Consider the following 11,444-nt stretch of genomic DNA (forward strand, 5'->3'; position numbering starts at 1 on the left):
GGGGGGGGGGGGTCTGATGATGCAAACAAGACCTTACATGTCCAATCCGGGAGGTATTTTTCACATATAAGCTAGCTGGAAGCCCCAGGAGTTAAACCCTACCCCCACCCCCACCAAAGTGTCCGTTCCCATTGGGAAAAAAGGAATGAGTTGGAAAAGGAAATCGACCCGGGGATAAGGGGGAGCAGCTGCAATACCCAGCAGCAACCATACAACGGTGTCACTTCCCTCCGGTCTCTGAGAGGAGTCAGGCGCCCTTACCTGGGGTGTGGAAGCCGCCGGCACTAGTTCCAAAAGTTCTGGTTCACCTTCTCTCGGGGTTCAAAGCTCCGGCACTCGGGCCCCGCCGCAGGCTAGCAAACCCCAATTCTGTCCCGTCCCGCTCAAGCCTTCCCCACCCTCTGGGCCCTACACCATGTCAGGAATCCGGGCAGGCACCGAGCTGGGAGCTGACATCACTCCCAGTCCCAGGTACCTCCCCCTCCCACTGCCTCGTTCTCTCCTCCCTCCCTGCAGGAATTAGCCAAAGAGAGTTCGCAAGGGGGAGGGGTCGGCAGCGCCCTGGCTCCTGCTGATTGGGCTTGGGGACAGTCACTCAGAGGAGTCAACTAATTTTATACATTCCTCGCTGAGCCAGAACTAGGGCTGGAAGTGGTTGTTGATGGAAAAAAAAAAAAAAATACTGCCTTTTCTGCTTATCTAAGGAAAGGAGATACATAGTGAAGAGCCTTGCGAGCTGTGTTTTAAACTTTTCTTGGCGTGTTTACTGTATCCCAGATCAGAAACGAAACTAACCCACCCAAGCCCCCTTTTTAAGGAAAAACAATTGCCTCTGTGTCACGGGCAAGTACGAGTCTGGCGGTGCGTGGAGCAGAAAATGGCTAGCTTTAAGTCAGGCAAATAAAGGAACACGCCAGTTCACTCTGCTACCCTTTTATCTTGGGACTGCTGGTTGTTCCCGTAGACGGGAAATTTAGAACTTCAAAAGCACTTCGGAAAAAAATTTGGAAGAGAATGCTAGAAAAGGCGACCCAGCTCTGAATTGTTAACTTGCAGCGTTATCGACCATGTGGTTGTTTTTGCTGTTAGCGATGAAAAAAAATCACACCATGTGAGCTTCCAGACAAATAAAATTGAAGCTCTGAAGTAAGAAAAAATTACTATTTACCTTTTTAACAGTCTTCACGCTGCTGTTTTCGTGCACAACTGAAAAAGGGGGTGGGGATGGGGAGCAATCTCACAATTGAGTTCAACAAGCCACATGAGAATAATTACTGTTGAATGGAACCAATTGCAGAGGCTGAGCTATCAATTAAGAATTAACCAACATTTACCCTTGACAGATATAATGCTAACAGAACTGAAACATTCTCGGGAGATGTTCTTTCAATTCACCTAGTATCTACTCCAAGGCAGAACTGAATAGTGAAAAGTGTCTCTCTTTATAGGAGATAGAGGGAGCATATTATCCATCATCTTCTGGAAGTACAATGAATTAATTATTGACTTTCTGTTGGTTTTGTTTGTTTTCGATGAATGACAACGGCATGCATTTCACCATTCTGCCAAAAATTGTAGAGTGATGCAGAGTCCAACATTGTGTCTCATTTAATCCTCACAACCATCCTGTAAAGTGAGTGTCATTAGCCTCATTTAAACATAGAAGCAAGGTTACACAAGCAAATTTCTCCAGAGCTGGGGTGGATACCAAGGTCCATTGGGCTCCAAAGCCATTTTTTCTCTAAAGCAGTGATTGCCCACAGTCTACACTCATTTGAAAAATTGGAGCACTATAATACTAAAAATATCCATAGACCCAGACCAGTGCTCTCACAGACCTACCTTCATGTTATTACCACTGTGCTGTTTGTCAGCACAGACCTACACTACTCCAAGCTAACTTAAACTTCTGACTCCATATTTCCCCAGCTTTAAGTCTTTAAGTCTTTCTATGCACCACTACTAGCTGAGCTTTCTAAAACACTGTTTGGTTTTTGCCATCATCTTTCCCTCTAAATCAGGCCCCCCTCACACACACCCCAATCTTGGCTAGGCGCTTAAAACTGTCCCTAATCTGGCCTCTTTTCATCTTCCCTACCTTATCTCCTACTTCAGTCTTGGGAAATACTCGGCTGCAGTCAAACTGGTCTACTCACAGATCCTGCTTACTTCTCACCTTCTGGCCTAACAGGAAACCCCACTCTTCTGGATGTGTGGGTTTGTGATGTTTGTTTTTATTTTTGTTTTTGTTTTAGGAACTTTTAAGATCCACTCTTAGCATCCTTACAATATGTAAGCCAGTATCATTAACTATAGTCACCATGCTGTCCATTACATCCCCAGGACTGATTTATTTTATAACTGGAAGTTGGTACCTTTTGACCCCTTCCTCTGAGTGTTAAGTCCCACCCTTCTCTCAAAGCATAATGGAAGTCCTTGCCCTTGCTGTGCACTACGGTGGACAGAAAAAGGGCTTGGGGTCCATTGCCCAGCTCTGCCACTTACTTGCTATGTAACTTGGCCTAGTCCCTAAAACATCTCTCAGTTACCTCTCCTATGAAATGGGACTGATAATACATCAAGGTTTGTTGTAAGCTTTGTTGAGATTGTACAGATGTGTAAACATACGGTTAAATATGTCTAGTTACATACATTGCCAACCTTCCCAAAACTCTGAAGACCGAGCTCCATGCATAATACCTCTTTGTATTCCTTACACCCAATTCAAGAAAAAGACTCAATAAAAATACAGGACAGAAAAATAGATCATTATATCACCTCTAACCTCCCTCCATTTCTTAAATACACCCAAACCCAAAGTAGCTTCACAGTCAGAAACCATAACTGTCTTTCTCCACACCCCCACTCCCTACCCCTACAACTTTGGCCAGAGTCCTTCCCTTTCCCCACCATCTCACCATTCCTGCAACAACCCTTAACTCCCTTAGGTATTTTCTGCACCCACCACTTAACCTGCCTCTTCACCATTCATCCTTCCCTCTCCCACAGTCAGGGACACACTTGTGTGTCATGCCTGCTGCCTACCTTGCTCTCCCAAATGCCTTCAAACAGTGGCTGAGTGGCTACCAGTTATTCTTCCAGCCCCAGTCATAGATGGCTGCACCCAGGCTCGCATTCTCCAACCAGCAGCAGGAGGTGGGGGAGGGACTGTCCCACCCCATAGGGATGGCAGGATAGAATAACAGGAAGTTGCCTCCCATCCCCTCCACAGCTGGAGTGATAACAGCTGCCATCAGAATCCGGAAAACAAAAGACTCAAGAGGAAAGCTGAAAACAGGCCAGGGCTCCAGCAGTGGTGTTCAAACCAGGGGTTCCAGAGTGGGTGAGAAAGGAATCCATGGGCCAGTTTTCAGCCTTCTCCCCACCTTCTTCCCTCCCTCCCGATTGAGTTACAGCTCTTCTCTGTACTACATTTTTTGGCTTCACCCTAATGCTTCATTTTTAAAAGGGGCTCTAACACTTGAAAACAAATATATTGAAACCACTGGCCTCTGGGTATCTTTGGGAAGCCCCAAAGAATCAGCAGCAGAAGTGACATTGCAGCAGAAGTGAAACAGGGTACCCGATGAGCAGCTACCCAGAGTTTACCTACTAACCTGGATCTTAGTGGACTTAATGGAAAACTCTGTTTACGACTCCTGTGGTTTCAACGCTAATTAGCTCTGAAGGCCTAGATATCAGTTTTCTGCCTAGTTATTCCTATAATCTTTACCTTTAGCACCTATGAATTTTGCCAGATACTATCACTATGGGGTGGGAGTGGGGTAGAGGACACTTCAAAAGCAAGAGAAAACCTGCAGAAATAACAAAAGTAAAGCTTAGAATAGGCTCTAAAGGTCATCTGATACCTATTGGAAGCAAAAATCTCTTCTATAGCATTGCTGACAAGTCGCAGCCTAGCCCTGGCTTGAATTGATCTGGCAACAGGGAGCCATGAGCTAGGGGAGTAGCCCACCACTGAAGGTCTTTCACCTCGGGAGCCAGGTCCTGATTTTCTGACTATTCCCCCAAAGACCTCAGTCTTGTCTCATTTAATCCCCACAACCATCAAGTACGGTGGGTGTTATTAGCCCCATTTTAACCTAAGAATCAAAGGCACAGAAGGTTACATGAGTCAATTGCTTCAGTACACCCCTAGCTGGGATTGAAACCAAGGTCTCCGACTGCAAGCCCCTTTTGCTTTATATAGTATATCTAAAGCATTGATTGTCCACCGTCTGCTCTTTCAGTTCCACCCTCTGGAGTTAACAGATTGCAGGTTCACTCTTTTTATTATCCCCACCCCCAAGCCTCTGCAGGCAGGAGGACATATCCCCTACTTAGTCTGTTCAGATGCAGATTCCAGGGAAGGCTCACCCATCTCATCAAGGCCATGTCATTTGTCTGTGTGGCCTTCACAGGCCCCCGGCTACAGCTATCTAAAGCATGGCCCTGATTACCCTTGACTCCTTTCAAAACACTTGAAATGTTGACCAAGGAAGAAACTGGCATCCAAAGGCCTATACATCCTGGCCCCCAACTTATGTTCCTGAACTTATCATCCACTCTGCTTCGTATCCCCACACTGCTCTCAAACTGGAAAATTTTGCACCCATGTTCCCTAATAATGTTTCCTCAGTTAAGAATCATGTTTGCCCATTTCTACTAAAATCCATCTCACAGGGTTGTCGTGAAGATCTGATGAGATGTCATATGCATGATGACAGAGCATGTTGCCTGACACATAAAAAGTCATCAGTAAACATATTTCCCTTTTTCTTATGCCATAAAACAACAAGATACTACTATCTTTATATATGGTTTATGTCCTCCACTGACTGCAAGTTCCTTGTAGTCCTTGAGGGCAGGATGCCAATTTGTTTTATCTTTACATCCTTTATGGGATTTGGAACTATGCATTGTCCTCTGGACAGTCAATGAAAATTTACTGAGGGAATGAATGCTGCCTTTTGCTGAAAACTTCTAACCTGCTGTGGGCTAGGTTCTTTAAAAGTTCAGGAAGAAATTGCCCAGAGTGATCGTAAAGGATCTGGATGCCTCAGATGGTTCTCATCCCAGCCACGTCTCTAAACACAGAATGGGTTGAACACATGGTATAAATCACGAACCCAAATTCAAACGAAACAAGCTTAGCTTTAGAATTCCTTATAAAGAAAATTGCTGCTTATCCTGTCTGATTCTAAACACGGCACTGCTGATAACCCAGACACAGTTTTAATATCCTTTAGCTGGATATTAAGCCACTACTCAGCTACCACCACTGACATCATTTATGAATCTAACCCTCCTCCCCCGTCTCTTCCTGCCCGTGGAGACAGATTAGAAATAGGCCCACTATCTCTCTCCAAGCAGAGCCTTGTTTTAATCACTCTTTCTTTACAACCCAGATTGTGTTGGTTATTCTCTGGTCACCTGCCAGATAAATTCAGAAACCTAGTTACAGCCAGCTTCCCCATTTTATTATTCTATTTATAAATTGAAAAAAAATTAATTAAAGATAGAAACTCTTTTTTCATGGCCTTTGATTAATTTTCAATTATTGGCTGAATTAAACAACTTTCCTAAAAAAATATGTCTGATTCCTATCCTTTGAAAGAGGCCAACAGGATAGAGGGTGAGTCCTTTCAATACAGAGCAGCAATTCCTATTTTCCATTCCATGCAGCTGATCTGCATAGCGTTCTTCCCAAGCAGGACAAACGCTTCCCCAGGCCATCAGCCCTTTCCATGGTACAGTCACTGCCGTTCCTCCCTACCAACATACACAGGACACAGGCCTCTTTAGAGGTCCTGGGAACATGTTCAATCAACAGTAAAGCATTACTCATAACTCCCACCTTGATTTTCACCTGCCACAATATAAAGTAAAGCTCATTTTTCACATAAGAAGTCATGGCTCACTGTTAATCAGAATTTACCCAGTTTTACATTGTGCTGCTTCCCACTCTCTGGGACCAGCGCCATGTGTGATTCCCAGGCCTCCGACCGATCCATTAATTCCTACTCTACTCGCCTTTTCACTTGGACAATCATTAATTTACTGTGGCTTTATTCAGTCTCTCCTAATCCTTAACTAGAATTCTTCTACTTCACTAGAATTTACATTTTAAAATGGCATGTTAGACTTCAATCCACAAAGTTCTAAGAGGACTAAGAGGAATGAGTGTTAACTAAAAGCAGATGAAAGACAAGGAGGGGACAACTGGTTTAAATAAGTGCTTTCATTAAAGGAACTTTCCTGGCAAGTTGAAACAAGTTGTCGATGAACGAACCTTCAAGCTAGAGTACCTTATCTCCCAAATCCTATAAAAGTGATGTTCTCTGCTGCTTTCCCTTGCTCCTCCAGATTCTATCTCCAGAAAAGCCTTTCCATTGAAGGATGCTGACTGTGTAGCATCTGAATTGCCAGGTAATTAGTACTGTGGTTTGTTAAACTGGCCAAGGTGTGAAGGGAGCAAAGAGAAAGTTACAACCATCACTTTAGCATGTCTGTCTTTTAAATGCTTTAAACTTCTTTCCTCTTATTTCATCTTTAATAATTTCCATTTGACTCTATGTTGTTGCTTGGATTCTGAAGTGGATATAATGTAATAGCCATTAGGACTACCTTTTTTTACATTTTGCAAGATGCCATTTCTGAAAAAAGATTATCACCCATTCCTGAATAAAAGGATATATAAGAAATAGCACCTCTTGTTTAGTAAAATTAAATAAAGCTCTGCATGCACTGAGTTATAAGACTGAGGATCACTTGACATTTTTGAGTTTCTGAATTTCTCCATCCCTAAATGGGATGGCAATAATGTTAAAAAAAAGAACATACTGGGGTAGAGTTGTGAAACTCTAGGTGCTGCTCCCCCCACAGTCTCCTTCTGACAGTCCAAAATAGTTCTCTACACACACAGGACTCTCAGGGAACATCCTGAGACCCTTGCCATCTTGAACAGTGCTGGTTGGAGCATGGATTCCCACCTGAATTAAAGACAATCAAGTATTGGGGTGACCAGTTAGCTCAGTTGGTTAGAGTGTGGTGCTAATAACACCAGAGTTGCTGGTTCGATCCCCGCATGGGTCACTGTGAGCTGCGCCCTTCTTAAAAGAGTCAACTATGCCATTGTAGCATGAAAGCAATGTGTAACCAATGACCATGGCTGTTACCCAATAAAATTTAGAAAGAAAAAAAAAAGACAATCAAGTATAAACTTGCCAATAGCCTGGGGCAAATAAGCTTAGGAACGCGTCAGCAGAGCTCCATACTGAATAGTCACTAGGTGGCCTTATCAAATCCTCTCTCAAGAAAGTGAATATAAAACACATAGAAAGCCAGACAGAATAGAAAAGAAAGGAGGAAAGAAGCAAATAGAATGAAGGCAATAAACAGAAGCATGAGTAAGCAGAAGCATGAAACATAAAAAGATGAGATCAAGGGAAAGTCAGTAACTCAGGTAAAATATAAAGCAGAAAGGGATAGATGCTGCGAGTCACACAGACAAAAGGCAGTAACTGAAACCATAAGGCACTGGACACCAGGAGGGCAGTGAAGGGTAGCTGCAGAAGTAATGGAAGATGTAACAACAGTAATAAAAATGATAGTGATAATTGGAAACACCAATGTCTGTGTCCTTGGTACTATTTTAAATTGTTTTCAACATGTTAATTTCAACCCTGTGAGGCTGTTTCTATTTCACAGACGAGGAAACTAAGTAAGGCACGGAGAGCTTAAGTAACTTGTCCAAGGTCACATGCTGAGAAGTAGCATGATTCAACCCAGTTTGGTACTAGAGTTTGTGCTGGGAGGAGAGCTGAGTTACAAGAAGGATAGACTAGTAGAGTTAATGATGAATTCTTAACCATACTCCAGTTCCCATGAGGCTTAATGGTTCAGTGGTCTCCGGCATTTTCTTCATTCCCCAGGTGGTCTCGCACTGAATCTCCATCTCCCAAATAACCTGAACACTCTTTAATGCCTCACCACTTGAAAGAGCCTAACACTATGACTTCAGATGAAATTATAAATGTGAGAGCATGTTATCTGCCCTGCAAGAAGTGTGACAAGTTAAGTGATTTTATTCTGAAATGAGGTGAGAGTTCTGAAGATATGGCCTAGTGATCAAGATTGAGTTTATCTCTAAATCGTGTTCCTTTGTGACATTACTTTGGGCCAGCCTCCGTCTGTTTTGGTACATTTTGCCCCACACTGTGGGAATTTTAGAATGTATTAGTTTTCAACATGTAATTATCATTACATATTAATTAAATATAATTACATTAATTACCTGACCCTGTTCTACCTCATTTCTTCCCTAAGCAACTAGAATGAGGAGACTATGATTACAGGGGCACTGAACAAAGTCCAAAAGAAAAGAAGCTTGAATCTTTATTGTTTTATATTTCTACCACCTCTCACAACAGCAGCCAGATCACTTAGGTTCTGGAAGGAATTTAGATTTATTCTACTTATAATGAGAACAAAGCCAGAGCATATCTTACTACCATCTTGTTTCACTGAAAAACAAAAACCTACCCTCAATCATCTTCATTTTGCTTTACTTGAGTACCTTTGTGAGAGTCACCAATGGTATGAAGACAGGTGCTGTTTTCTTGTAGGACTCATTTGCAAAGTTCTGAGCTTTTCTATCAAAAGGGCAATCAGTGGATATTGTGAAACAGTGGTTCCATCATCATGTGCAGAACAAAAAAAGTTGGAGACGACTTTCAAACTTGCTTTAGGAGAGGCTGAATTACAACAAAAAACCAAAAAAACAAAACTGAAATCTGCTGAATCTCATACTAAAAATTATTTTCATGTGATACTATTGTTTGAAAAATTATTAGCGTTGGGCATTTTATTCTAATCCATTTAACACACGGGCTTCTAAATTCTTTTAGAAGATAATAAATATGTCAAAGAAAACGATCCCCCTCTTCCAAAATGCCACTCAAAATTGCCTGACTTTCTTTACCTCCTAATGAGGATTAATCTTCTAAGGATCAGCTTTATTTTTCTCCTGTCCTATTTTAGACATCAGAGTTGTGTTCAGTTGCCTTTATTTATTTATAGAATAAAAGAGTCATATGTGTGGAAATAATAACACTTTTGTCAGAAAGTCAGGCAGCAACACGGAAGCTCTGGAGTCCAAATGCCACTTTCAGTGGCACGTACTTCCTTGGGAACAGGCAAGGAGGGAGGGGGGAGGAGAAAGAAATTATATGCCCTGCAGTAGAGGCCCTAAGACTATAAATATCAAATTATCAAACAACCTGCGTTGTTCACCACAGCAGAGTGTCTCAGCTCTGAGATGTTCTGTTCTACCCCCACACCTGGCCTCATAACAGTCGTAACAGTGGGAAGACCCAGTAAAGTTGTTTCATTTCATTAGGCTCTATTTGTCTTCACAAATACCCCCCCCGCCCCGCCCCATAAGTATGTAAGAGCAGTTCCTGTTATCACCAGTATGAGAAGCGGAGGCACAGAAAGTTCAGTACTTGCTATCGTGAAACAAAATGGCAATACAGGGAATACATTAGAATGATAGCACTAGGTCCAAACCTCAGCAGTCCTGGCACTGAATGTACTGCTGAGCCCTATACAGGCTTCAACCACCTACACACAGGGACACTGTCCCTCTCTACAATTATAGGTTCCTGGACTGTCTGCCTGTGGTAGTTTTCAAAATAGCACAGTTGACTCTGTTTCTAGCCAGGAAAAAAAAAATCATTTCTACTCACAAGTTATACAAAGGCACCTCTGTGGAATGCATCCAACATACCATGGTGTAGCCTCTTTATCTCATTCTTTTGCTGGCTCCAAGCTATGAGAGGTGATCAGTGAGAAATGAGTTTGCGGAAGATAACTAGGGAGTAAGGTAACTCATTTAAATGATAAAACAGGAAACCCGTTTCCAGTTTGGACATGGACAGTGTTTTAATGTGAGCAGATCTGGAATCTGGACTGAAGACCTGGGAGTATTATAATACCAAGTGGCAAGGAGGAGGTGGGGCACCAGATTTCTTCTTTCGAAGAAAAGAGCTCTTTGGTGACAGCTGGGCAGGGAAAGCATTTGTTGTTTTTTGGCTCAAAGGTACAGTAGAGCAGGAAGAGAGGCAGATCAGGGACAAAGCACTCCGGTCTTAGTCCTGGCTCTGACACTAACGGTGGGCAGGTTACTCCTTCAGACCTTAGTTCATTCTCTGCGACTTGATGCTTTAAAGTCCTGTTCTATACCTCAAATTCAGTATTATTCACAGGTGTAATAAGCGTTATTTGCACAAATGACATACAATTTTTCATTGAACTCAGTTTCCAGTTATTGTAATGTGACCTTATACAATTGGTTATTTTGTAAAATACGTTTTCTTTTATGATTAGAAAACCATATGTCAGTGGGGAAAGGAAACAACACCTTGACCAGGTGATTAAATGAACATCACCCAGGAGGGGCAGAACAACTTTGTATGCGTCCAGATATGATGCTATATGAAGGACAAATCGGCACTTAGATAATAGTCTGGCCCAAATACATGATCTGAATTTAATCATAAGGAAACAGCAAACAAGCCCAAATTGAGGACATTCAGTAAAATGATTGGCCTACTCTTAAAAAATGTCAGTAGCATGAAAGACAAAGAAAGGTTGAGGGAGTTATCCAGATGAAGGGAGATTAAAAAGACAAATATGACAAGTAAGACATCATCCTGGACTGGGTCTTATCTGGAAAAATATTTCTACAAAGGATAGTATTAGGACAATTGACAAAATTAGGATCTGGTTTGTAAATTAATGTATCAATGTTAAATTTCCTAAGTTTTACGACCATACCATTGGTCTATAAGAGAATATTCTTGTTTTTAGGCTACATACATTCAGATATTATGGAGTAAAGGGAATGACACATGCAGACTTTCAAGTCATTACAAAAAATAGAGAGAAAGAGAAATTAATAAAACAAATGATGGCAAAACATTAAATATTGTTAAATCTTGGTAAAGGATATATGGGAGTTCCTCATTCTATTCTCACAAATTTTGTTTCAAATTACTTTAAAACAAAATGTTTAAAAAAGGAGCAACACATGTTCATAGCATAAAATTTTCTGAAGAAGAAAAGTCATTTGCAATCCCTCCACCCAGAGATAACTGTTAACCTTTTGCTTATAAAAGCATACCTCAGAGATATTGCAGGTTCGGTTTCAGACCACTGTAATAAAGTGAGTCTCTCAATAAAGTGAGCCATAATCTTTTTGCTGGTGGCGAGTCTTGCTTTCAGTTTGTAAAAAAAAACACATCTGAGAAGCTCAATACAGCGAAGCACAACAAAATGAGGCATGCATTGTACCCTATTTTTTTTTAAGATTTTTATTGGGGAATTGGGGGGATGGGAACAGTGCTGGGGAATTGGGGGAAGGGGAACAGACAAGTTGCTGT

At 41.9% G+C, this 11,444-nt stretch overlaps 1 protein-coding gene and 1 non-coding gene across 16 annotated transcripts in view; one reads left to right on the top strand and one right to left on the bottom strand.

The window, feature by feature from the left end:
* The window catches only part of PPFIBP1 (PPFIB scaffold protein 1), a 175,915-nt gene extending 172,766 nt beyond the window's left edge, over positions 1–3,149 (bottom strand). For 8 of the 15 annotated variants that reach the window (XM_019668043.1, XM_019668054.1, XM_019668050.1 and 5 more), the window contains exon 1: positions 262–492. The gene's annotated coding sequence lies outside the window, so the exon portion shown is untranslated. Of the gene's footprint in view, positions 1–261; positions 493–3,045 lie in introns of those variants that run through there. The other 7 variants (XM_019668056.1, XM_019668053.1, XM_019668052.1 and 4 more) reach the window with 3 other exon arrangements.
* A 3,872-nt stretch (positions 3,150–7,021) lies between these two features.
* TRNAI-AAU (transfer RNA isoleucine (anticodon AAU)) lies at positions 7,022–7,095 on the top strand. The gene has a single exon. It is a non-coding gene; the product is annotated as a tRNA-Ile (tRNA).
* Positions 7,096–11,444: the final 4,349 nt, after the last annotated feature.

This window comes from Hipposideros armiger, unplaced genomic scaffold, assembly GCF_001890085.2.
Source record: "Hipposideros armiger isolate ML-2016 unplaced genomic scaffold, ASM189008v1 scaffold_513, whole genome shotgun sequence".
Taxonomy (NCBI): domain Eukaryota; kingdom Metazoa; phylum Chordata; class Mammalia; order Chiroptera; family Hipposideridae; genus Hipposideros; species Hipposideros armiger.